Below are 5,502 nucleotides of genomic sequence, written 5' to 3'. Positions count from 1 at the left end.
TGTTCCTGCCCAACGTGACCGCCGCGATACATGAGGTGGGGACATATGGGAATGATTTAAATGAAGTGCCTATTCCCATCTGTGCCCGGCGGAGAGAAATAGGAATACACCATATCGAGCTATTCCTTATCATACCTTTAAAAACATATTTTTTAGGGTTCCGTACCCAAAGGGTAAAAACGGGATCCTATTACTAAGACTCGGCTGTCCGTCTGCCTGTCACTAAGCTGTATCTCATGAAGCGTGATAGCTAGGCAGTTGACATTTTCACAGATTATGTATTGCTGTTGCCCCTATTACAACAAATACTAAAAACAGAATATTATAAATATATAAGTTGGGCTCCCATACAACAAACATGATTTATTTGCTGTTTTTTGCGTAATGGTACAGAACCCTTCCTGCGCGAGTCCGACTCTCACTTGGCCGGTATTTTATTTTTTTACATTAAATTAGGCACAGTGAGCCATTGAAGTGTTTCGCTATCCACCATCCGAGCAGATCAGCTGAATTGTACCTGATGATTTAGTTATCAGATTAAAAGCAATACTGGTATCGACCAATACAAAGACTATGCGGCAGTAAATTAAATTCTTAAGATTTTATTGAATAAAATTACGTATAAATTAGACAACTATTATTATTTACTTCTATCTATACGGCACCCAGACTACATTTTAATCCAGGAATATTATTAAGAATATAAAATCATGATTACATTTACTTGATTAAGAATGAGATTATTCTTATTAATTTTTTTATTTGAATAATTTTGACGGGAATAAATCAACATGATTTTATTCTTAGGAATTCTTATTCAAATAATGATTTTATTCTTGAATGCCGAACACTGCTTACTAAGTATGTATCTATTTAATTTAATCAAAATTATTTCACCTTTCCAATGTTACAGATACTTAATAAATATAATGAATTCTGGTATTAATGAAAGATTTGAAGTATTAAAATAAGGTTATCACTGCTATAGATAATATATATTTTTTCTGCTCGCTGCATTAAGCAAAACAAGGTAAATTACGACTTTTAACTGACACAACTTACCGCATCTGAAAACGTTTAAAAGTAATTGCTTATTATAAAATAAGCTCATAATAACTAGGTATTATGTCATTTGTCAACAATGGTTAAATATCTACCACACTACCACAATCCGCTAACGCATGTATCTTTATCACAACGTGATTTTTTTAATCACTCTATCTAAAGATAAACTATAACTACCAGTAAAATTACTAGTTAGGTTAATTTTTTTCCTTAAATCAGTCTTTAATCTGTAGGTACATACCAAGTTTGAACCCGAAAATAGAAAAATAATATCTAAGTAGCATTAAAAATATAACTAAACAATAACAGATATTGCTAGGATAGGATGGTGTTTACTTGCAGGAAGCCCTTTTCTAAAAATTCCAAACTAGAATTGCTCCGAAATGAACAAAAACAATAGGAACACACAGGTATAAAAGTATAAAGATAAACAAAGGAATGGCCGCGCTGCGGCTGTCGCTCCAAAATAATACTGTAATCGCCCAATAATGTTTTCAATTTTAGCTTAAGGAGTCAAAGTACAATATTGTTTGAATTGACAATAAGCGAAGTTACCGACAAAGAAACATGTTTGTGCTGGAGACTTAATAGACCGCCCATGCCAACCACGGTTATTCAATAATAAGTTCAATTTAAGTGTGCGTAAAGATTACAATCGTTTGAACTGGTTCAAAACCTTATTATGAGGTAACTGAATCGACTGGGTTTTTATTTCGGTTACCGGTAACCGAGGTTAACTCGATCTGATACGGTTACCGAATCAAAGTGTTACCTTATCAGACGGTTACCGTTATGGTAGGGGTTTTTATAACCACTTCTAAAATAACCCTATGAAAAACCCCGGTTAAGGTAACCGGTTCCGGTCCCTGCTCTCGACACGAGTGTTAACATTTTTTTTAGAATTTCAGATAAAACGCAGTAGAGCAGCATGTAAAAGTTATCCAATATAACTAACAATATCCCGTTTAGTAAAAAAACAGCATTTCTAGATTACTTGTAGTTGTATGAATCCAGCATAGAAGATTGACCAACGTCGGCAAGATCCAGTCGTAACAAATGCAAACCGGATAGGTACTCTATATACATTTTGAAGCCACGAGTGATAAGGCTGATAAGGCAAATTTCCCTTGGCTGATGTAGGGGAGCTGGGGGCTTAATGTAACAGGGGTAAGTAGTAACGCTCAATTTTGATGGGGAATTAAATCATTTTAATTTTTTTTTTTGCTGAATGACTTTCTTATAACTCGAGGAATAACGTAAACACCGCCATTGCCCCGCCAGACATGGAAGCGAGTGGATGTGCACACGAGCTCTGTTTCGAACAGGTATTGGAAAAAAAATACTTACGAAAATGTTGATTTTGGCAATTGAACTTAAATTAATTATTGTTCATTGTGTTTTCATTGCTACAATGTAAATTTAATTGGCTTTCATTTGCTTTTATTTAAATACTCCTATAGCTTATAGTTTTTAACATATTTAATAAGTCAGAGTCAGCCGCGACCACGACCAGTGAAACCTGTGTCGAAACGTCGGTAAATCAAGGTAATTGAATAAAATTCGCGTTACCCGTCTATAAATGTGACTTAATATTTAATAAAATAGACATAATGGGCCCATGAGGCAAGTAGTAACACAAAGCAGGGGCACGTTGTAACATATTAGTGTGCGTGTATCTTTTATTGCTGTCTAATAATTGTGCATATTTTTGCATATATAATATTATTATGACTCGTTGTATAGTGCATTACAAATTACTTGTTTTGTTATTTTTGTTTTGTTAATTACTTTGCTTTGTTCATTCTTTTATTCTTCTTTACTCTAGCATTGCCCAAGCGCTGCTGCTTGGTGAAGCGCTGGTGGCCTGGCGATAAGAGCGTGCGACTTTCAATCCGGAGGTCGCGGGTCATAGGATCGAATAACAATGAATAATACAAGACTGTGGAACCAATAAAAACTTTTTAATTCTTATAGATGTTGCCATTCTTTTAATTGTTACTACTTGCCCCGAGCCTGTTACAACTAGCCCCAAAGATGGGGTAAGTTGTAACAACTCCCATTTTTTTTAAAAGTGTCTGGTGTAAAAGATGTGTAAACATTTTAAATCATTTTTTTATCGGAATTAGTGCCTAGATAAATACTTTACAAACCCTCTTACTCAAAATCATAAAATTATACATATTTTAGACAATACAGGCTTTTTTCCAAAAACTGTTACAACAAGCCCCCACCTCCCCTACTCGTATCGACGTCTCCTTCATAATTCATAAATAATAGAGCGCAAGTTGAACAATGGCTCTATTTCTCTTACCTTAAAAATTAATTTAACTGGTACAAAGTGAGTCGTCTGCTATTAAACTTACATCAAAATATGCGTAATTAGACAGTGTTTGTATAGTGCATAAACTCAGTGAAAATATAAGTTAGAATTTAGGAGAAATTACATAAAACCTTTTATAATCAAAAGTGCGCGCGAATTCGGCAAACGATTTTAACAAAACGCGAAAAGTTATATGAAACGCTGCGGCACTTGCGACGTTTTGGACGTTGAATACGACGCTGCCAGTTCTGAGAATTTGAGTGACCTCTGTTGAACTTTGAACAAAAAGTGTTATTTTGTGAACATTAATGCTTTGTTACTTCGATAATATTATTGATAGTTTACTTAAACCACACTTAAACTAAGTAAACAACAATTACGCCAGACATTATGCCGCCAAAGACACAGGTTACAAAGAGTGCTGGAAAAATGACGCCTACAGCGTGCGCTAGATGTAAAAATTACGAGTATATAAAAAGCCTAGTTTCGTGTGCATTATGTAACAACAAATACCATTTTGACTGTGCTGGCTACCCTGAAAAACTGTACCGCCTGAGGAGTGCGGATTCTAAAAAACAATGGAAATGTAAGTCATGCATAGAAATAAAAACTGATCCAAATTACCCGAATATCCAATCACATATCAGAAATAAACGAAGATCATCACTTTTTAACGACACTTCGAACACAGTATGCCATATTATGACACCGGAACCACAATCTGAGTCGCAAAACGACCTAGAGTTGACAAATCTGCACAGCGCCTACCATAGTCAGGTATCCGGAAACGAATCATCAGACGAGTCATTTTTCTCGCCCAACAAATTACCAAATACCTGCTCAACCTTGACAAATAGCATGGAATTTTTAAATGATACGGTTGACCGCGCAGCTGATTACATGGAAAAGCAGGAATTGCAGGATACTATCTCTCAGCTGAAATCTCAACTGGACGATATGCGAATCAAACTTGAGGATTCAATTACAAAAAGAAACGAACTGAAACTAACAAATTGCAAACTTTTAAAAGAAAACAAAGTCCTAAAAACTTTGTGTCAATCTCCGACGGCCAGTGAAGGCAAGGTCATAAACAAAAGAAGAAGACACTCCTCATTGCATGCAGGAACCGCATCAACGCATTCTCCGTGCAAAGACCGTAAGCTTGAATTTGACTGCAATAAAAAATTACTATATTTACAACAAGAAATAGATAAACTAGAAACACAACTTGACGCAATAAGACGAGTGAATACTGAGCTGATGGACCACTTAGACTGCCTAACACAACAATCGCATATTCCAGAAACTAAAAATACAAATTCAATCCCTAACATCACAACAAAATCTTCAAGGAAGATATGCATAATTAGTGGAAAAAATGAAAAACATACCAGAGAGTTACTTCTAAATAACTTTGCTTCGGATGAAGTCTGCCACTATATTATTTCTGGCGGGAACATTAAGGAACTAGTAAAAGGGATTCACACAAAATTGGAAGGCTTCACGTTGAACGATTACTGTATATTATTTATAGGAGAATCTGACTTCGAGGTTACACAGAACTACTCACACATAATTGAAGACCTGAAAAACCAACTACTAACCGTCCAGCATACTAATATTATTATATGCAGTCCAGTCTTCAAACTAAGTAGATTCGCAAATATATATAATAAACGAGTGGAGGCGTTCAATAACCTATTGTACCTGGACAATCTCGTACATGAGTATGCGTATCTTAATAGATACGCATACTCATGTACGATATCTAATGATAGTAGTAGGAATTTAGACTACTCTCAAACAATGTTCTACAGAGTATCGGGAAAAATAAAAAGGAATGGAATGAAAACCATTGTAACTGATCTAAATGCGCTTATAATAGAAATTGGAGCTTGCTCGTTCAATCTTGATACTAGCAGAATTGATATCGAAGAAAGTACAAATGTGCTTTCCAAGCAATGTCACACCAGTCCTGTCATAAAAAAGAAAGATTTTTTTCGTGCCTAAGACTTCATCAGTTTCTAACTTCACAATTCTCCATCAAAACATAGCTAGCATTTTGTCAAAACAAGATATACTAGAGCTGACAATACAAGAATTACAAGAAATGGGTT

This window comes from Cydia splendana, chromosome 2, assembly GCF_910591565.1.
Source record: "Cydia splendana chromosome 2, ilCydSple1.2, whole genome shotgun sequence".
Taxonomy (NCBI): Eukaryota; Metazoa; Arthropoda; class Insecta; order Lepidoptera; family Tortricidae; genus Cydia; species Cydia splendana.
The sequence above is the reverse complement of the archived record's forward strand: the minus strand, read 5'-3'. Positions refer to the sequence as shown.